The sequence below is a fragment of the Oryctolagus cuniculus genome, chromosome 2, assembly GCF_964237555.1.
Source record: "Oryctolagus cuniculus chromosome 2, mOryCun1.1, whole genome shotgun sequence".
Lineage (NCBI taxonomy): Eukaryota > Metazoa > Chordata > Mammalia > Lagomorpha > Leporidae > Oryctolagus > Oryctolagus cuniculus.
The window spans coordinates 95,334,563-95,357,715 of record NC_091433.1 but is presented as its reverse complement, the minus strand read 5'-3'; the positions used below and the strand labels follow the sequence as shown (position 1 = coordinate 95,357,715).

The window sequence follows — 23,153 nt, the reverse complement described above, 5'->3', positions numbered from 1 at the left end:
CGGACTTAGAAGATAGACCACAGGAAAACATACAGTCAAACCAAAGAAAAGAAGAGGAAATTAGAAATCTAAAAAATATTGTTGGGAATCTACAGGATACTATTAAAAAAACCAACATTCGAGTCCTAGGAGTTCCTGAAGGCATGGAGAGAGAGAAAGGATTAGAAGGCCTTTTTAGTGAGATACTAGCAGAGAACTTTCCAGGTTTGGAGAAGGACAGAGACATCCTAGTACAGGAAGCTCATAGATCCCCCAATAAACATGACCAAAAGAGATCTTCACCACGACACGTGGTAAATAACTTACCACAGTGAAACATAAAGAAAAGATCCTAAAATGTGCAAGAGAGAAACGTCAGATTATTCTCAGAGGATCTGCAATTAGACTCACAGCAGACTTCTCATCAGAAACACTACAGGCTAGGAGGGAATGGTGAGACATAGCACAGGTGCTAAGAGAGAAAAACTGCCAGCCCAGAATATTATATCCTGCAAAGCTATCATCTGTGAATGAAGGTGACATAGAGACATTTCATAGCAAACAGAAATTGAAAGACTTTGTGGCCACTCATCCGGCCCTGCAAAAGATACTTAAAGATGTGCTACACTCAGAAACACAGAAACACGACCATCAATATAAAAGAAGGTAAAGGAAGAAAACCTATGAGTAAAAGAGCATGGGAAGCTCAAAGCATATATTAGAAGATATCTTTGGGAAAATGGCAAGGCAAAGTCACTACATATCAAAAGTCACATTAAACATTAATGGTCGTAATTCTTCAGTTAAAAGACACCGATTGGCTGATTGGCTCAAAGAACACAACCCAACTATTTGTTGCCAAAAGAAACACATCTCTCTAACAAAGATGCATGCAGACTGAAAGTGAAAGACTGGAAAAAGATATACCATGCCAACAGAAACCAAAAAAAAGCAGGTGTAGCCATGTTAATATCAGACAAAATAAACTTTAATACAAAAACTGTTAAGAGAGACAAAGAGGGACACTATATAATGATTAAGGGTTCAATTCAACAGGAAGATGTAACTATTATAAATGTATATGCACCTAATTACAGGGCACCGGTCTATTTAAAAGATATGTTAAGGGACTTAAAGGGAGATTTACATTCCAATACAATAGTACTGGGGGACTTCTATACTCCACTCTCAGAAATTGACAGATCATCCGGACAGAAGATCAACAAGGAAACAGCAGATTTAATCGACACTTTTGCCCAAATGGATCTAACATATATCTACAGACTTTCAATCCTACATCTAAAGACTTCACATTCTTCTCAGCAGTGCATGGAACCTTCTCTAGGACTGACCACATACTAGGCCATAAAGCAAGTCTCAGCAAATATAAACGAATTAGAATCATACCATGCAGCTTCTCAGACCACAGCGGAAAGAAGCTGGAAATTAGCAACTCAGGAAACCCTAGAAAATATGCAAACACATGGAGACTGAACAACATGCTCCTGAATGAACACTGGGTCATTCAAGAAATCAAAAGAGAAATCAAAAACTTTCTGGAAGTAAATGAGGATAACAACACAACATATCAAAACTTATGGGATACAGCAAAAGCAGTATTGAGAGGCAAATTTATAGCAATAGGTGCCTATATCAAGAAATTGGAAAGGTACCAAATAAATGAGCTTTCAGCCCATCTCAAGGACCTAGAAAAACTGCAGCAAACCAAACACAAATCTAGTAGGAAAAGAGAAATAATTAAAACCAGAGAAGAAATTAACAGGATTGAATCCAAAAAAAAAACACTACAAAAAATCAGCCAAACAAGGAGATGGTTTTTTGAAAAAATAAACAAAATTGACACCCCATTGGCACAACTAACTAAGAAAAGAAAAGACCCAAATCAATAAAATAAGAGATGAAAAAGGAAACATAACAACAGACACCACAGAAATAAAAAGAATCATCAGAAATTACTACAAGGACCTGTATGCCAGCAAACAGGGAAACCTATCAGAAATGGATAGATTCCTGGACACATGCAATCTACCAAAATTGAACCATGAAGACATAGAAAACCTAAATAGACCCATAACTGAAACAGAAATTGAAACAGTAATAAAGGCCCTCCCAACAAAGAAAAGCCCAGGACCAGATGGATTCACTGCTGAATTCTACCAGACATTTAAAGAAGAACTAATCCCATTTCTTCTCAAACTATTCAGAATAATCGAAAAAGAGGGAATCCTCCCAAATTCTTTCTATGAAGCCAGCATCACCTTAATCCCTAAGCCAGAGAAAGATGCAGCACTGAAAGAAAATTACAGACCAATATCCCTGATGAACATAGACACAAAAATACTCAATAAAATTCTCGCCAATAGAATACAACAACACATCAGAAAAATCATCCACCCAGACCAAGTGGGATTCATCGCTGGTATGCAGGGATGGTTTAATGTGCGCAAGACAATCAATGTGGTACACCACATTAACTGACTGCAAAAGAAAAACCATATGATTATCTCAATAGATGCCGAGAAAGCATTTGATAAAATTCAACACCCTTTCATGATGAAAGCCCTAAGCAAATTGGGTATAGAAGGAACATTCCTCAATATAATCAAAGCAATCTATGAAAAACCCACAGCCAACATCTTATTGAATGGGTGAAAGTTGGAAGCATTTCCACTGAGATCTGGTACCAGACAGGGATGCCCACTCTCACCACTGCTATTTAACATAGTTCTGGAAGTTTTAGCCAGAGCCATCAGACAAGAAAAAGAAATTAAAGGAATACAAATTGAGAAGGAAGAAGTCAAACTATCCCTCTTTGCAGATGATATGATTATTTACTTAGAGGATCCAAAGAACTCTACTAAGAGCCTGTTGGAACTCATAGAGGAGTTTGGCAAAGTGGCAGGATATAAAATCAATGCACAAAAATCAACAGCCTTTGTATACACAAGCAATGCCATGGCTGAGAAAGAACTTCTAAGATCAATCCCATTCACAATAGCTACAAAAACAATCAAATACCTTGGAATAAACTTAACCAAGGACGTTAAAGCTCTCTACGATGAGAATTACAAAATCATAAAGAAAGTAATAGAAGAGGATACCAAGAAATGGAAAAATCTTCCATGCTCATGGATTGGAAGAATCAATATCATCAAAATGTCCATTCTCCCAAAAGCAATTTATAGATTCAATGCAATTCCAATCAGGATACCGAAGACATTCTTCTCAGATCTGGAAAAAATGGTGCTTAAATTCATATGGAGGCACAAGAGACCTCGAATAGCTAAAGCAATCTTGTACAACAAAAACAAAGCCGGAGGCATCACAACACCAGATTTCAGGACATACTACAGGGCAGTTGTTATCAAAACAGCATGGTACTGGTACAGAAACAGATGGATAGACCAATGGAACAGAATTGAAACACAAGAAATCAACCCAAACATTTACAGCCAACTTATATTTGATCAAGGATCTAAAACCAATTCCTGGAGCAAGGACAGTCTATTCAATAAATGGTGCTGGGAAAACTGGATTTCCACGTGCAGAAGCATGAAGCAAGACCCCTACCTTACACCTTACACAAAAATCCACTCAACATGGATTAAAGACCTAAATCTACGACCTGACACCATCAAGTTATTAGAGAACATTGGAGAAACCCTTCAAGATATTGGCACAGGCAAAGAGTTTCTGGAAAAGACCCAGGAGGCACAGGCAGTCAAAGCCAAAATCAACTATTGGGATTGCATCAAATTGAAAAGTTTCTGTACTGCCAAAGAAATAGTCCGGAGAGTGAAGAGACAACCGACAGAATGAGAAAAAATATTTGCAAAGTATGCAACTTATAAAGGGTTAATAACCAGAATCCACAAAGAGATCAAGATTCTCCACAAGATCAAAACCAACAACCCACTTAAGAGATGGGCCAAGGACCTCAATAGACATTTTTCAAAAGAGGAAATCCAAATGGCCAACAGGCACATGAAAAAATGTTCAAGATCACTAGCAATCAGGGAAATGCAAATCAAAACCACAATGAGGTTTCACCTCACCCCAGTTAGAATGGCTCACATTCAGAAATCTACCAACAACAGATGCTGGCAAGGATGTGGGGAAAAAGGGACACTAACCCACTGTTGGTAGGAATGCAAACTGATCAAGCCACTATGGAACTCAGTCTGAAGATTCCTCAGAAACCTGAAGATAACCCTACCGTTCGACCCATGTGGAGAGCAACCCAGACTGGACTGAGTTACTGGAATTAAGACTTATTCTATGCATCTGCTCTACCACAATATGGTGCTGGGAGAGGAGAAAACAGCTTCTATGCAGCTGCCTCTTGCCAACTTGAGTGATGACCTCCAGGAGCTGATCCTGCTCCTGATTGGAGGAGAGCAGCATACTCGGCGTGTGGGTAGCAGAGTTGGGATTGGTGGAAGAGGACTATAAAGAAGGAGAGAGACAGCATGCGCCAGGAACATCTAAGGGGAACACCTGTGCAGCCCCCGAGAGAGCTGGCCGGCGGTGTGCTGCTCCCCCGCGGAAGTGGGGAATGTGGCAGGGGGAACCACCCTTCCACGGAGCTGGAAGGGACGGCAGCAACCCGGGAAGAACCAGCAGCAAACCCGGGGAGGGCCGAGCAGACAAAAGAACAGCGCAGGGTCCTGTGTCGTTCCTCCACGAAGAGGGGGAGCGACAGACCCAGCCATCCCATTCCTTGGAATTTACCCAAACGAATTTAAATTGGCAAACAAAAAAGCGGTCTGCACCCTAATGTTTATTGCAGCACAATTCATAATAGCCAAGACCTGGACCAACCTAAATGCCCATCAACGGTAGACTGGATAAAGAAATTATGGGATATGTACTCTTTAGAATACTATACCGCAGTAAGAAACAACGAAATCCAGTCATTTGCAACAAAATGGAGGAATCTGGAACACATCATGGTGAGTGAAATAAGCCAGTCCCAAAGGGACAAATACCAAGTGTTCTCCCTGATCGGTGACAACTGACTAAACACCAAAAAGGAAACCTGTTGAAGTGAAATGGACACTATGAAAAACGGTGACTTGATCAGCATAGACCTGACTGTTAATGAACAACTTAATACGTTATCTCTCTTAGTAGTTTTTTTTTTTGTCTATTCTACTTAATATGACTGGTTTAATTCTGTAATTAATAAACAGTTATTCTTAAGTGTTAAAATTTAACTGAAATGTCATATCTGTTAAATATAAGAGTGGGAATAAGAGAGGGAAGAAATGTACAATTTGGGACATGCTCAAACTGAGTTACCCCAAATGGTAGAGTTAGAAACATACCAGGGGACTCCAATTCAATCCCATCAAGGTGGCATGTACCAATGCCATCTCTCTATTCCAAGTGATCAATTTCAGTTCACAGTTGATCATAATGAAAGGACTAAGAGTCAAAGGGATCACATAAACAAGTCTAGTGCCTGCTAATACTAACCAATAGAATAAATAAAGGGGAGAGCGATCCAACATGGGAAGCAGGATACACAGCAGACTCATAGAGTGGCAGATGTCCTAAACAGCACTCTGGCCTCAGAATCAGCCCTAAAGCCATTCGGATCCGGCTGAAAAGCCCATGAGAGTATTTCAGGCATGCAAAGCCAAGATACTCTGGCGGAAAAAAAAAAAAAAAAAAAAAACCTAAATGAAAGATCTCTGTGAGTGAGATCCCAGTGGAAAGAACAGGTCTTCAAAGAAGGGGGTACCTTTCTCTGAAGGGAGGAGAGAACTTCCACTTTGACTATGACCTTGTCTAAATAAGATAAGAATCGGAGAACTCAGAGGGCTTCCATAGCCTTGGAAACTCATGACTGGAGCATAGGGAGATTACTGATGCCATAAACAGGAGTGTGAATTTGTAAGGTCAACAACAGGAGTCACTGTGCACTTACTCCTCATGTAGGATCTCTGTCCTTAATGTGCTGTACATTGAGATTTAATGCTATAACGAGTACTCAAACAGTATATTTCACTTTGTGTTTTAATGGGGGTGCAAACTGTTGAAATCTTTACTTAATGTATACTAAACTGATCTTCTGTATATTAAGAGAATCGAAAATGAATGTTGATGTGAATGGAAGGGGAGAGGGAGCGGTAAAAGGGGAGGGTTGCGGGTGGGAGGGATGGTATCGGGGTAAGCCATTGTAATCCATAAGCCGTACTTTGGAAATTTATATTCATTAAATTAAAGTTTAAAAAAAAAGTGAATCATATTTTGATGGGAATAAAAGTGTTGAGGAATATTGCTAAAAAAAATAAATACAAAGATTCTTTTTAAATAAAACATAAAAAAGGTATAGGCTTGTATTGAACAAGATGTATCTAAACTTCATAAAATGCATTATTTTAATACAAAACATACTTAAGTATATGTTTTAAACATAAATAATTGATTATAAAAGCTTGTGTTTCTACTCAAATACACTTGTGAAAAGAAATTACAATTTACTCACAAAATAATCTAGAATTTCCTAACAGTATCTAACTTAAATGATGAAGTAAAACATACTAAAACATCTTTTGTTTGTGTGAATTTAATTACAGTACCTTAAGTTAGCATTCTCCATCCCAAAGGTTATTAAAAGTTTTGAAAGGGAGATAAACTCCATGAGGTTGGTAGATTTTCTGTTCTAAATTCTTCATGTACTTGGGGCTGGTGATGTGGTGCAGAGGTTAATCCTCTGCTTGTGGTGCCGGCATCCTGTATGGGTGCTGGTTCTAGTCCCGGCTGCCCCTCTTCCAGTCCAGTTCTCTGCTATGGCCTGGGAAAGCAGTGGAAGATGGCCCAAGTGCTTGGGCCCCTGACCCGCATGGGAGACCAGGAAGAAGCAGCTGGCTCCTGGCTTTAGATCCATGTAGATCTGGCCATTTCAGCCATCTGGGGAGTGAACCAATGGAAGGAAGACCTTTCTCTCTGTCTCTCCCTCTCTGTCTGTAATTCTACCTCTCAAATAAATAAATAAAAATTAAAAAATATATTCTTTATATATTCATATTACTTACAACCTCTTATTTTAGAAAAATGAGGGTTAATGGTTCATGACTTCTGCTAGTCTGTGATTGTTACAAAGTAAAACTTCTAGTCAAGGTATGAATTTGTAAATTCCTTATTGGCAATCAAATTATTATAACAAAAATTGTCATGCTGAGTTAATAGTCTTTTTTTTTAACTTTTATTTAATGAATATAGATTTCCAAAGTACAACTTATGGACTACATTGGCTTCCCCCCACCCCCCAATGACTTCCCTCCCACCCTCAACCCTCCCCTTTCCCACTCTCTCTCCCCTTCCATTCATATCAAGATTCATTTCCAATTTTCTATATATACAGATCAGTTTAGTATACATTAAGTAAAGATTTCAACAGTTTGCTCCCCCATTGAAACACAAAGTGAAATATACTGTTTGAGTACTCGTTATAGCATTAAATCTCAATGTACAGCACATTAAGGACAGAGATCCTACATGAGGAGTAAGTGCACAATGACTCCTGTTGTTGACCTTACAAATTCACACTCCTGTTTATGGCATCAGTAATCTCCCTATGCTCCAGTCATGAGTTTCCAAGGCTATGGAAGCCTTTTGAGTTCTCCGACTCTTATCTTATTTAGACAAGGTCATAGTCAAAGTGGAAGTTCTCTCCTCCCTTCAGAGAAAGGTACCCCCTTCTTTGAAGACCTGTTCTTTCCACTGGGATCTCACTCACAGAGATCTTTCATTTAGGTTTTTTTTTTTTTTTTTTTGGCCAGAGTATCTTGGTTTTCCATGCCTGAAATACTCTCATGGGCTTTTCAGCCAGATCCGAATGGCTTTAGGGCTGATTCTGAGGCCAGAGTGCTGTTTAGGACATCTGCCACTCTATGAGTCTGCTGTGTATCCTGCTTCCCATGTTGGATCGCTCTCCCCTTTATTTATTCTATTGGTTAGTATTAGCAGGCACTAGACTTGTTTATGTGATCCCTTTGACTCTTAGTCCTTTCATTATGATCAACTGTGAACTGAAATTGATCACTTGGAATAGAGAGATGGCATTGGTACATGCCACCTTGATGGGATTGAATTGGAGTCCCCTGGTATGTTTCTAACTCTACCATTTGGGGTAACTCAGTTTGAGCATGTCCCAAATTGTACATTTCTTCCCTCTCTTATTCCCACTCTTATATTTAACAGATATGACATTTCAGTTAAATTTTAACACTTAAGAATAACTGTCATACTGAGTTAATAGTCTTTAAATAAATAGAAATTAGGAGAATATTTAGCAACTTAAAAACACCTGGCGGCCAGCACTGTGGCTCACTAGGCTAATCCTCCACCTTGCGGCGTCGGCACACCAGGTTCTAGTTCCAGTCAGGGCATCGGATTCTGTCCCAGTTGCCCCTCTTCCAGGCCAGCTCTCTGCTGTGGCCAGGGAGTACAGTGGAGGATGGCTCAAGTGCTTGGGCCCTGCACCCCATGGGAGATCAGGAGAAGCACCTGGCTCCTGCCATTTGATCAGCGTGGTGCACCAGCTGCAGTTGTGTAGCCGCAGTTGCCATTGGAGGGTGAATCAATCGCAAAAGGAAGACCTTTCTCTCCTTCTCTTTCACTCACTGTCCACTCTGCCTCTCCAAAAAAAAAAAACAAAAAAACAAAAACAAAAAACACCTGGCTATCAAAATTATTCAGATGCAGACAAAATAAGACTTCTTGTGGTGTAACCACATGCTGAATCTCTGTTTATTTATTTACATGTCATTGTCACAGGCTGAACAGAAACAGAACACAGTATGAGAATGATGAGCACTCCTCTAATTCTAGAGACATATGTGCCCTGTCAGGACTTCATTGGCCTAACTCATCAAAATACTCAGGAATAAATGTTTCTGTTTTCAAGAGAATTGTGGGGCCAGTGCCATGGCACAGTAGGTTAATCTTCCATCTGTGGCACTGGAATCCCATATAGGCACTGGTTCTGGTCCCAGCTACTCCTCTTTCACTACAGCTCTCTGCTATGGCCTGGGAAAGCAGTAAAATGTGGCCCAAGTGCTTGGACCCCTGCACCCAAGGGTAAGTAGGAAGAAGCACCTGGCTCCTGGCATTGGATCAAGCAGCTCTGGCTGTTGTGGCCATTTGGGGAGTGAACCAATGGATGCAAGACCTTTCTCTCTGTCTCTACCTCTCACTGTCTGTAACTCTGTCTCTCAAAGAAATAAATAAAATCCTTCAAGAAGTCTGTTAAAGTGAATTACAACCACCATTGTAGGTTTTCTTTCACAACTTCAAGTGGACATAGCTCATAAAATAAAATAAATCATAGGCTGATGCCATGGCTCACTTGGCTAATCCTTCACTTGTGGCACCAGCACCCCGGGTACTAGTCCTAGTTGGGGTGCTGGGTACTAGTCCCATTTGCTCCTCTTCCTGGGCCCAGGAGGGCAGTGGAGGGTGGCCCAGGTGCTTGGTTCTCTGCACCCGCACGGGATAACTGGAGGAAGTACTTGACTCTGTGCTTCGGATTGGCAGAGCACTGGCCATAGTGGCCATTAGGGGAGTAAACGAATGGAAGGAAGACCTTTCTCTCTGTCTCTCTCTCACTGTCTATAAATCTGTCAAATATAAATAAATAAACAAATAAATAAATCATAGTTTCATAAACACTAAAGCTTAGACAATTGGTACCAATGAATAGCTTCTTTCATAGTCTCTCTTTATAAATAATTAATAAACCAATTATTTTCTTCCTACTCTGCAAAGTCAGTCAATGTAGTTGATTTCGAATTTAGAGTTTCCAAATCACCCAGAAATGCACAATGTTAATGCTTTTGCAGCTTTAAAAGAGTATAAAATAATAACAATTTTTAATTCTTGCACTTTTTAACATTAGAGAGTTCTAAGACATTAAATAGCATTTTTTTCTAACCCATGTAAGATTAACAATGTGCAGAAAATCATGAGGATTTTTGTTATGCAGATAAATAATTGTGCTTTGCCTAGAATCATGCTTCAACTGTGGTTATTTTTCCTCTCCACTGAAGCCAGGAAGAAGAGAGTCCTGTGAAACTAATAAAATGCCCCTGGTGTTCTTAAATGATTACTTTTTGGACAGGAACTTCCAAGAAACAACATCACAGTCATAGTGAGCTTTTTCTGTGGTTGGAATCTTCTCTTTGCTTCCAGGAGACTAAGGAAAGCCACCTGGAGATCTCAGGGGAAGGACACATGGGAATGGAGAGGCATGTATCTTCTCTGGAAGCAGTTGTGTCTGTGAAATTTTTTGCTCATGGCAAATTTGACAGGTCTCTATCCATTGATAAAGAAGAGACTCATCATAAAAATTAGTAATACAGAAAAAAAATCATTGAAATCTCATTTTTTTCTGCCACAGGCAAGTGGAACAACATCTCTCACAGTAAAACAGACTGTAAAGAGTCTATCCAATATCTCTGGCTCTCCTCACATTCTAAGGACAGACCTCAGAGAACTCTTCCAGAAAGGTAAGTCAATAAATAAATTATTAATAAAAAGAAAAAGGAGGTAACTTTTTTTTGATATTTCTGGATAGGATTTCTGTCTTTGAATCACTATCTCATTATTTTTATTCATTTTTCCTTCTTTGGAATTGGAGTAGGAGTAGGCAAAAACATGCATGAAAGAAGGGGGAAAAAAGCTTAAAGTACTAGATTGTAAAGTAGGAACAAATGGACAGGAAGGCTGGAGGTGAAGGGGTAAAGGCTAGGTTAGGGAAAAAAAGCCAGCTTATTAAATCCTTAAAGAGAAAGGAAGAAAGGAGGGGGAAATAGAAAAGTATGGTAATGTTCTTCTGGAATTACAATCTTATACAATCTGTTCTCTTTGTATTAATAAAAATAAAAATGTTTAACAATTGAAAGTTCATTGCTTTATTGCATCACTACTGCCTCATTCCAACACTCTATGAAAGCAGAATCCAAAGGCAGGCATGGATTGCAGGGTGGAAGTGACAGTGATAGCCCTATTTCTCTAATGTCAACCTCTGCACCACAACTTCTGATCCAGCAAAGTTCTATACAGTACCCATAATCAGCTTCATAAAATAAACCACTTAGGGCAAAAGCTCAGAAAAAATCAATGTCCCCATTATTCTTTGCCTATGAAGTACTCATAAAAATTAGCATGCTGCTAAAGAAAATGAGATTGTGGCCCAGCTATGTATAAAGAACATAGGGATGCAAAGTCAGGAGGCAGTTTGGTGCTTTATGAGCACCCAAAGTGAACTGCAGATGATGGAAGGTGATGCATTACAGAATGGGAGCTGAGTAGGCAGCCCAGCCAGTAGTGACCACCAAGCCTTTAACCTGAGATTTGTGAGTATTTGTGAAGTGTACAAATGAGTTCTAGCTATAACAACAGTAATTACTTTTTCCTTAGGACACAAGGCAAAACACACTTTTTCCAATGTTTATCTGTTTTTCATTTTATTTGAAAGGTAGAGGGAGATGGAGAGGGAGAGAGATTTCTTCCATTTTCTGGTACACACCCAAATGCTCACAACAGCAGGCAATGTTCAGCCTGAAGCCAGGATCCCAAAACTCCAGGCAGGCCTGGGTGAGTTCAATTGATTCTGAAGACACACAGCCTTCAGTGACACCTGTCTTTATAAAGACACATCTCAATACAAAATAAAACTCCCTACTCAGGACTTTTGAGATCCAAGAGAAAACTCAAATATTTTGCAGATGAGTGCAAAACAGAAATCTGGAGACTTCTGTGAGCCAACAAATTCCCTTCCTACCTGAGAATCAGCCTGGTCACCAGGGAGATCTAGGGAAGAGGACCAAGCAAAGCCCCTTGGGACCTGTTCCCAGAGTCTTATCTCTTGAGTGACCATAAAGGCAGCCCAGTCATTGGGCACTGGCAGTTTTGGACCACCTTAATCCTGAAGTGGCTACACAAACTAGTCAACTCCAATTTGGACTGAGTTATCAGACTGGAAGTCTGGTCAAAGATTGTCACCCATTAAGGAATCTGGACACAGAAATCTCCAAAAAAGAACCATCAGGAGATGCTCACAATAGGAGTCAGAGTACTAAGTGGGTAATAAATGCACAGATCCCAGACCAAGGCAACAGGCAATGCCAACCTTCTCTTTTGTTGCAAAATTTGCTTATTTTATCTTAAAGGCCTTGAGAAACAGATCTGTAGACATCTCACGTGTAAGACAAACATGCATCATTCATAATTGGCCTATAAATACTAGCATTCTTGCCCTGATCCATAAGCCTAAGGAACTAGCTCAGGGAGGGGCAAGGAAAGGGAATCACTTCTGTCTCATTTCTAGGGAAGTACACATCCTCCTTGAACTGCTTCTTATAAAATATTTCTCCAATTTTCCAGGAGAAATACATCAACTCTGAAAAGGCTACTTTTTTTTTTTCCATAGAGCACAACACCTGTCTTGGGAATCCCCTGTGATGTCAGGTAGATGGATAAGAAAGCCAATTGGAATCATCTACTAGAAGACAAGATACTTTACCCAAATCACTATATTTCACTCTACAGAAAAATGCAAACTGAATCACAAAGAACTCCAGTCAATCAATCCCCTGGTTTAAGCAAAGGGCATATTTGCATTACTCCAGATATGCAGGCCTCTCTTTCATTGTACCCTCATGTGGACTATCTGCATAGGGACACAGAGTGAGGGGGAGGCTGCAGCAGTAAAAATGGTCAATGTTTCAATTATGAAACTGATTTTTAATTATCTCAAATTCAGTCATAAAAATTCTGCTCTAAGCAAGACACACATAAAGCCAAGCTCATCCCTTTCTCAACAAAAATTTAATGCTAACTGCATATTTAGGAGTGTACTATTGCATTTAATTCCAGTATTTCTCTACATCTTATTTTTTAAGATTTTATTTATTTGAGAGGTCAAATTATAGACAGTGAGAGGAAGAGACAGAGATAAAAGTCTTCCATCTGCTGGTTCATTCCCCAAATGACTATAACAGAGGGAGCTGCACTGATCTGAAACCAGGAGCCAGGATCTTCTTCTCTGTTCCCCCTTGGGTACAGGGACCTAAGCACTTGAGCCATCTTCTACTACTTTCCCATGTCATAGCAGAGAGCTGGATCAGAAGAGGAGAATCTGGGACTAGAATGGTGCCCATATAGGATGCCAGTGCCACAGGCAGAGGATTAAACTACAAAGCCACAGTACCAGCCCCTCTACATCTTATAAACACATCTTATCTGTAAGAAGAAAACTGAAAAGTGAGTCCAGTATATCACAAATCATGTTAGAAATTATCTCTAATTAAAAAGAAAAAAAAAAGGGCCGGCGCCGCGGCTCACTAGACTAATCCTCCGCCTAGCGGCGCCGGCACAACGGGTTCTAGTCCCGGTCGGGGCGCCGGATTCTGTCCCGGTTGCCCCTCTTCCAGGCCAGCCCTCTGCTGTGGCCAGGGAGTGCAGTGGAGGATGGCCCAGGTGCTTGGGCCCTGCACCCCATGGGAGACCAGGAAAAGCACCTGGCTCCTGGCTCCTGCCATCGGATCAGCGCGGTGTGCCGGCAGCAGCGCGCCAGCCGCGGCGGCCATTGGAGGGTGAACCAACGGCAAAGGAAGACCTTTCTCTGTGTCTCTCTCTCTCACTGTCCACTCTGCCTGTCAAAAAAAAAAAAAAAAAAAAAAAAGGAAAACCCTATAATGGAAACCTGCACAAATGACCTGTGTCCTATTACTTTACCCTTTGGAATACTTTTCAAGATTTCTTTTTTTTTCAAGATGGCCTTCCCATCTTCCCTTGTTCCTCATACCCTTTCAATATCACTACCTCTCTGTCCCTGCAGCCCTCTCCTTTTGGAAGCAGTCTTGTGGACTGTCAATCATTATTTCAAAATGTATCGTAGGAAGGGCCTGAATGGCCTTCTAATGTCCCTTAAATATTTCCATAAAACAGACGATAGAGGGGCTGGTACTGTGTCCCAGCAGGGAAAGCTGCTGCCTGCACTACTGGCATCCCATGTGGGTGCTGCTTTGAGTCTCGGCTGCTCCATTTCTGATCCAGCTCTCTTCTAAGGTCTGGGGAAGCAGTAGAAGATGACCCAAGACCTTGGGCCCCTGCACCCATGTGGGATAACTGGAAGAGTCTCCTGGCTCTTGGCTTCAGTTCAGGGTAGCTCCAGCCATTGCAGCCATCTGGGAGTAAACCAGAAGATGGAAGGCCTTTCTCCCTCTCTCTCTCTGCCTCTGCTTCTCTCTAACTCTCTTTCAAATAAAAATAATAACAATAATAATAATAATAATAGACAGCAGAGCATAGTGGGAAAGCCATTGCCTGTGATGCTAGTATTCCATATTGTGCATGAGTTCATGTCCCAGCTGTGCCTAAGAAAGCTACAAAGTTTGGTGCCTATGCTCCTACTCCCACATGGGAAATGTGGAAGAAGATACTGGCTCCTGACTTTAATCCAGTTTCAACCCCAGGTGCTGTGGCCATTAGGGGTGTGAAACAGTGGATAAATGATTTACATCTCTCTTTCTCTCTTTGTAACTCTGCCTTTCAAATAAATAAATACTTTTAATTTTTTAAAAAATTTAACAAATGGCCCTAAATATTCTGACTCATCTTGACATGTAACAAGAGCCAAGAAAGTTGCTGCTGACTTTATGTAGTGCCTCCTCAATCCATTCTATAAGAAAAAAAATATGTATTTCTTTTGCTATCCAGGCACTCAAATCCAAAAGAAATAATACTACCCAGTACAGCTCTCTTTAAGGCTGCTCCTGCACTGAAGAAAAGTAAAGGAGCAAGGGGCCCAAGCCCTGTGTGGCCGGCTGGCAGTCCCCTCCTCACTCTGCATCTGAGTTTCTGGTTAGAGATGGAGACAAAGGCAACTCCAGATACTGCAGTGGTACACAAACAGCCTCAATCACAGACACGCCTTGTGTGTGTGCAACAGAAGGAGAGCACAGAGCACTATGTAAGAGAGGAATACAATGAACAAAAAGGAAAGGATGTGAATGGACATAGCCAAGAATTTCCCCCACTCTGCTGATCATAATCTCAAGGATGTCCAGGCCAGAATTCCATTTCACTTTGGAAAACCCACTCCTTGAAGTTTTCTCCACCTAGGTGTATCCTTGTGTGAGGAATCTGTCCTCCTGTGAGAGAGGGCACCACCACAAATTGAAAACCAGTCAAAAAGCAGAGTGATGGCTTTAATTCTCAGAAGTGAATGGATAACCATATCTATGAATTCTGCCTTGAAGAATAAGCTTCCTTCTGCTCTAGGAATCTATATAGGTTTGGGCTAAAATGAGAAACACAGAGACCAGTTGGGTCTGTTAGGTGAGAAGAAAGGAAGCTTGATTTCCAGTTGTTACTCGTAGCATGTTAGTTTTGAGAGGATTTCATTTTCTACTTCTACTTGAAGAAATGGAAAGGTAGAATCAGTGCCAGCCTAACACATGGCAGTTTTAGCCACTGATGACATCACAGCTTGCTACCCAAAAGTGGCAGCCAAAATAAACTCAACAAATGAGAACCAAAATAAAACAGAAGAGTCTAACATAATACTAACAGTTGTTCAGCAGATATCACCAAGATCTTGACACACAAGTCACCAGGATAAAGGGTGGGGCTGGCTTTGTGGCACAGTGGATTAAGCCACCACCAAATAAAATGCTGGGATCCAATATGTGTGTCCACCCTTTAAAAAAGATTTATTTATTTGAAAGTCAGAGTTTTGGGGGCCAGTGCTGTGGCACAGCTGGTTGAGACACTGGCCTGCATCCCATATGGTCACCAGTTTGGGTCTTGGCTGTTACACTTCCAATCCAGCTGCCTGCTAATGTGCTTGGGAAAGTGGCACAGTATGGCCCAAGTCCTTGGTCCCCTATATCCACATGGGAGATCCAGAAGAAGCTAATGGCTCCTGGCTTCAGATCAGCTCAGATCTGGCCACTGTGGCCATTTGGGGAGTGAACCAGCAGACTGAAGACCTCTCTATCTCTCTCTATCTCTATCAGTAACTCTGTCAAATAAATAAAATAAATCTTAAAAAAAATGTCAGAGTTATGGAGAGGAGGGAGAGTCAGATGGGATGCCATTGTGGACTAGCAGGTAAAGCTGCTGCCTGCAGTGCTGGCATCTGGTATAGGCACCAGTTCATGTCCTGGCTGCTCCACTTCTGATCCAGTTCTTTGCTAGTGTCCCTGGAAAAGTAGAAGATGGTCCAATACCTGGGTCCTTGACACCCAAGTGGGAGACCTAGATGAAGCTCTTGGTGTCTGTCTTGGGCCTGGCCCAGTCTTAGCCATTGCAGCCATCTAAGAAGTAGACCAGCAGATGGAAAATCTCTTTCTCATTCTCTCCCTTTCTCTATCTCTGCCTTGCAAATAAATAAATAAATAAATGCTAAAAAAGAGAGAGATCTGCCATCTGAGATGGCTGCCATGGCCAGGGCTGAAGCACATAGAAACCAGGAGCCAGGCACTTCATCTGGGTCTCCCACATGGGTTACAATGGCCCCAACACTTGAGTCATCTGCTGTTGCTTTTCTCAGACCATCAGCAGGGAGCTAAGTTAGAAGTGGAGCAACTGGGACATGAACTGCTGCTCATCTGGGAAGCTAGCATTGCAGATGGTGGCTTTCCCCATTGTGCCACAATGCCAGCCCCATGAGTGCCAGCTTGAGTCATAGCTGTTCCACTTCTGATCCAGCTATCTGCTAATGCAACTAGGGAAGCAGAAACAGATGGCACAAGTACTTGGGTCCTTGCACCAACGTGGGACACTGGGTTGGATTTCCAGGCTGGGCCAGCATTATTCATTGCAGTCCCTTGAGTGAACCAGCAGATGCAAGATCCCCATCCTTCTGTCCCTGCCTCTTTCTCTGTAACTCTGCCTTTAAAATAAAATTTTTAAATCTTTATAAAATAAAGAGAGAGGGTGAGAGAGTAGCCACAGTAAAGTAACAGAGCAAAGCTAGTTGTGCTGTCCCTCAGCAGCCTTCTGCCTTAAGTGGGAAGTCTCTGGCTTACAGACACTGACATAAAAGACACATTCACAAAACATTTCAAAGCAAGAGATGAGAGGTTTACAAAGTATATTGATTTTATGATGACTTTCATTCATTAGGTACACTGGGTTTAGATATATGCCTTTTGTGCAGCCAAGTTAACCCAGGGTCTAATTCAAAGAGACACACTGAGGAAGATGTGCTGCCAGGGGAGAGAGCTGCAATGTCCCATTGCTCTTGTAGCATCATAAAGAGAAGGAAAAGAAATGGCGCTGTGGCTCAATAGGCTAATCCTCCTCCTTGTGGCACCAGCACACCAGGTTCTAGTCCCAATCGGGGTGCCGGATTCTGTCCCAGTTGCCCCTCTTCCAGGCCAGCCCCCTGCTATGGCCTGGAAGTGCAGTGTAGGATGGCCCAAGTCCTTGGGCCCTGCACCCCATGGGAGACCAGGAGAAGCACCTGGCTCCTGCCTTTGGATCACCATGGTGCACCAGCCGCGGTGGCCATTGGAGGGTGAACCAACGGCAAAGAAAGACCTTTCTCTCTATCTCTCTCTCTCTCTCACTGTCCACTCTCCCTGTTAAAAAAAAAAAAAAAAAAGAGAGAGAGAGAAAGAAGGAAAAAGGCTACTCATGTCCATGGTTATAAGGAGGACAGAAGCACAAACATTTCAGAAAGGGGGAGCAAATTTCAAATATAGTTATTTTAAGAAAATAAAAGGAAGTAAATTTCAGAATATAATGTGGGGTAGAAAAACACCATCAGCTCAGGAAAAATACCCTGCCTACCCACAGATCAAATGTTTCAAAACACATTTTCTGATTAAATTCAGAAGATTACAGGACTCAGCACTCTGGGTGTTCAAATGCCAAATTAAGTTTTAGTTTCCACTACGGGCAGATGTAGCCAATCACTCAGATCATGAGAAAAATTTTTCCATAAGAAAGAACATGAAATATTCAGTCACACAGAATAACTGTGCTTAGAGCTCAAAGTGAACCCCAAGATAAGCACCCAGAAAACCTGTTAGGTCTTGGGGCCAGCTCCATGGTGTAACATGTAAAAATTTATTTATTTATTTAAAAGGCAGAGTTACAGAGAGGCAGAGGCACAGAGAGAGGTCTTTCATGCACTGATTCACTCCCCCAATGGCTGCAATGGCCAGAGCTGGATCTATCTGAAGCCAGGAGCCAGAAGCTTCTGTCAGGTCTCCCATGCAGTGCAGAACCCAAGAACTTGGGCCATCTTCCACTGCTTTCCCAGGCCACGGCAAGAAGCTGGATCTCAAACAAGCACCCATACGGGATGCCAGCACTGTAGGTGGCAGCCTCACCTGCCAGCCCTCAAAATAAACCTATTTTTAAAAGCATTTTAACTGAGGGATGGGAGAGAGTTTGTTTATCCAAAGCAAGGATAACATAACATAACTACTACACAGAAGAAACTCCTGGCTCCTGGCTTTGGATCGGCACAGCTCCAACCACTGTAGCCAATTGGGGAGTGAACCAGCGAACAGCCTCTCCTCTCTGTAACTCTTTCAAGTAAAAAAAATAAATCTTTACAAAAAATAAGATAAATACTAGTACTCATTAACTTAAAAAATATACAAATTTAATGAAACTCAAAATATAACCAAAATCATCATCTACTACAAATTATAATCTTTGAGAGTCATATTAGAAAAATTTAACCCCTCCCCCTCTTTGAAAAATGCACATGGGACTGGTGTAGTAGGTTAAGCAGACCCTGGCAGTGCCAGCACCCCACATGCGCACTGGTTCAAGACCTGGCTGCTTCTTTCCAATATAGCTCCCTACTAATTCACCTGGAAAAGCAAAAGATGATGGCCCAAGTGTTTGGGCCCCTGAAATCAAGTGTGAGAACCAGAAGCTCCTAGCTTCTCATTTTAGCCTGGCCCAACCCAAGTCATTGTGGCCATTTGAGGAGTGAACCAATGATGGAAGACCTCTCTGTGTCTCTCCATCTCTCTGTAAATCTGCCTTTCAAGTAAATAAAATGAATTTTAAAAACCCTATACAATGTAGTATTTTGGTGATTCCCTCATACAAGGAAAGCTCAGATAAATTGTAGAGGAATCTTGCTGGCTTGATGCAATTCAGAAGGAGGATTGCTTCTGTCACCCTGTGCTGGACATCAATGAGAGTCATTAATGGGAAGATGAATGGACACATCAGACTGCTTCCTCACATGGCACCTTTTCTTAAAGACATCACTGCTGCATTACCAGATTATGTCTCTCATATGAAACATATCTCTCCTAAAAATTTTAAAGAACTTGCCAGAAACTTATTGCAGAGCAGGGAATGATGTGCCAAGGACAGTGAGTTAGCCTGAGTAGTCCAGGAATCCTGTTCTTGGCTGTTTTCAAGTTCATATTAATGTACACACAACATAGTTGCTGAGAAAGTGTCTTACAGTTGTTTCCTGGGTGTGAAGCAGCTCTTTTCAGCAGAAACACATAACTGCTTGTCCACTCACAAGCACTGTGATAGGGAGTACATGTGAGAAAAGGTAAAAAACACACTGGATTTGAGAGGAAGAATGCTGTCACCCTAGCAACCTCTATCCAGAAGTCACTTTCTATTTTTACTTCCTAGGTAACCTTACTATGCTAAATGACTTTCACAGATTATTAATCTGGTGACAACAGGACTCTAACAGAATCTATGAATCACTCAGTCAATCAAGTGAAAACTTCATTACACTGAAAGTCTATAGCAATAGTTTTCAGGGCCACATTTCTCTTTTTTTAAAAGATGTTTTATTTATTTATTTGAGAGGTAGAATTACAGGTAGTGAGATGGATAGACAGAAAGGTCTTCCTTCTGCTGGTTCACTCCCCAGTTGGTCAAAATGGCCAGAAGAGCTGTACTGTTCTAAAGCCAGGAGCCAGGAGCTTCTTCCAGGTCTCCCACATGGGTGCAGAGGCCCAAGCACTTGGGCCATCTTCTACTGCCTTCCCAGGCAATAGCAGTGAGCTGGATCAGAGGAGGAGCTGGGACTCAAACTGGCGCCCACATGGGATGCTGGCACCACAGGCAGAGGATTAACCTACTGAGCCACAGTGCCAGACCAAAGCCACATCTTTTACCGTACTGTGTGGGCATCTCTGTGGGGGGAGAGGGGCACATTTTCTCTTTTCTTCCTTACCCCTCTTCACATTAACACCTGTACAAAGGCTTCCACAGACCAGTCATTTTGAAAATCTATCACTATTATCCTCCCATGTTGAAAATGTCATGAGGTTAAACACAGAACCCAGAATAAGAAAAGTAACTTGAAGCTGGTGTTGTGACTGAGTGGGTAAAAGCATATGGGTGCTGGTTCAAGACCTGGCTGCTCCACTTCTGATCCAGCTCTCTGCTATGGCCTGGGAAAGCAGTGGAAGATGGCCCAAGTGCTTGGTCCCCTGTACCTGTGTGGGAGACCTGGAAGAAAGTCCTGGCTTCTGGCTTCAGATCCATACAGTTCTGGCCATTGTGACCATCTGGGGAGTAAACCAGCAGATGGGAGCTCTATCTCTCTCTCACTCTGTGTGTGTCTTTGCCTCTCTGTAACTCTGCCTTTCAAATAACTAAATTTTTTTTTTTTTTTTTAAAGTAACTGGCCGGTGCCGTGGCTCACTTGGTTAATCCTCTGCCTGCAGTGCTGGCATCCCATATGCACACCGGATTCTGTCCCATTTGCTCCTCTTCCAGTCCAGTTCTCTGCTGTGGCCCAAGTGCTTGGGCCCCTGCACCCATGTGGGAGACCAGGAAGAAGCACCTGGCTCCTGGCTTCAGATCAGCACAGTGCACCAGCCATAGTGGCCATTTGGGGGGTGAACCACCAGAAGGAAGACCTTCCTCTCTAACTCTGCCTGTCAAATTAAAAAAAAAAAAAAGTAACTGGCCCCCTTAATTAAAACAGTATGGACTGTAAGATAATCAGCTTGGTGGAGCATTGAGTGACTGTAAAGAACTAGACAAGAAAAATTGATACTTTTCTGTATTTATGTTTTCGTAGCTCTCCACCATGAAAATCCAGATTGAAGTAGCTCATTATTAACTCACACGGTAGACTTGCATTAATTTCAGTTCACTTCTCACTTTGCAAAGGGATTAGCAGCAGGTAATAAAAGTTGACATCCCTAATAACATGAGAAGAAAGAAGGGTTGAAGACAGAAATCGAAACGCAGGAAAATAAATCAGCTATGTTTCCATGGCCTCAAGCTCTAGATTGAAAAAGAGTCTGTTAATTAAACACAGAGGAGCGATCAATCCACAAAGCTACTGCACAAGCTTCACGCGCTGCTGGGAAAGTTAGCCAAACACATAGCGCCCCAACTGTCAGATGTGTCCGCGGGGTCCAGCATGGGGGCCAGGAGCCAGTGCCTACTCTGATCTGCCATCTCCACCTCTCCACTGCCTTGGGCTCCAGATGAGGGCCACTGAGCCCTGCCCAGCTGGAACTACCAGAGGATATAGCCGGAGGCCCAGCCACAAGGCATTCTCTGACCCACCCAAAGTGAGAACTGGGCTTATTTAAATATAGGGAATGAGACTCTTTCCTTCAGCATGCTCTCAACTGCCCTGCTTGTGCTGTTCCTCGTCCAGTGTACTTTAAGGAGAATTTGAGTGAGGCAGCCCGTGGGACCGGCCGTGCATCGGGAGACTGGGAAGCGGCGGTGGGAGACACAACACCAGGGCCCCAGCCTTGACTCTACCGGAGAAGCTCCCAGGATCACTGAGAAGCAAGTGATCGAGGTCTGGGAGCTGCCACCCACCATCGCACCCTCCCCTCTCCCACACACGCATAGATGCCCCTCCTGTTCTGCATACTTGCCGTGGAAAATCTCGGGAGCACGTCCCCTTTCTTCAGGACACACGGGGAGCAAAGCGGAGAGTGTGGGACAGGAGAAGTCGCTGGAACTTGGGGCCCACGGTGCCAGATGCAGAGGCACAGAAGCAGTTGGCGGCAGGACTGGGGTGTGTGCTCCCCAAATGCCTGCAATTGCACTTGCAGAGCAAGACTCCCCAGTGAATGTGGGAGAAGGAGCAGCGCGGCCTCTCAGGGTCCTCTCTGATCAGTAAATGAACTTCTGTTCCCAACCCGGAACCACAGGGAAAGGCACGCGCATGCGCACGTTCTCCCACATGCACACGCACAGGCGTTCAGAGCAGGAAACGTTAGAGCACCGGGTGACTCTGGGAAATGGAGTCCAGGCCAGGACATAAGATAGACTTACTGGCCCTCTCCTAGGACTTCAGTGCGGGGTGGGTGGAGACAGGCTGGGAACCAGAGGGCATTTGCTTTTGTTTACATCCCTCCTTCCCTTCCTTCCCACCCCAGATCTCCAGGATCAGCTGCTATTCATCCTTTCTTGAACAAAATCTTAAGAAGTGACAGCCACTGCTGCTGAGTCCCAAATCCCGGTTCCCTCATACATGCTGTTTCCCTCAGGAAAATCCCCCTGCTGCTTTATTCCTGGACAGCTTCTCTCAAGTAATGAATGACAAGGATTTCAATGTAACTCTCAGCACAGGTGTACACGGCATAGTTTAACATCTAGATTTGAGAATACAATTTTTATTTGTGTCTTTTATTTGTGGTTCTTTTCAAAGCATTTTACACCACCCTCTAATTCACCAAGTACAAAAAAAAAAAAAAAAAAAAAAGAGAGAGAGAGAGAGAGAGAGAACTGGATACAGGGCTAACATTTCCAAGTATCTTCTAGGGGCCAGATTAACAGAGTAAATGCCTTACTTTGTATCAATTATACCTTAGGTTAATTCTGGAGACCGTATTCTCAATTTTCAAAGAGAAAGCTGAGGTGGAAAGAGATTAGAATTGAATTTGCCCATGGAAGTATGGTAAAAAAAAAAAAAAAGTCTAGCTTAAAGGCCAACCAATGTGAAATATTGGTTTAAGAAGTCTTTCAGGACCAGCACTGTGGCATAGTGGGCTAAGCCTCCGCCTTCAGCACCGACATTCTATACGGGGACTAGTTAAATTCCCTGCTGCTCCACTTCCAATACAGCTTTCTGCTGTAGCCTGGGAAAGCAGTAGAAGATGGCCCAAATGCCTGGGACCCTGCATCCACATCAGAGACCCAGAATTTCCTGG

The 23,153-nt window shown here is 42.4% G+C and overlaps 1 protein-coding gene across 4 annotated transcripts in view; it reads right to left on the bottom strand.

The window, feature by feature from the left end:
* Positions 1-22,165, bottom strand: part of LOC127488233 (zinc finger protein 665-like) — a 55,213-nt gene extending 33,048 nt beyond the window's left edge. For 2 of the 4 annotated variants that reach the window (XM_070068648.1, XM_070068646.1), the window contains exon 1: positions 21,873-22,159. The gene's annotated coding sequence lies outside the window, so the exon portion shown is untranslated. Of the gene's footprint in view, positions 1-21,868 lie in introns of all 4 variants that reach the window. The other 2 variants (XM_070068647.1, XM_070068649.1) reach the window with 2 other exon arrangements.
* Positions 22,166-23,153: the final 988 nt, after the last annotated feature.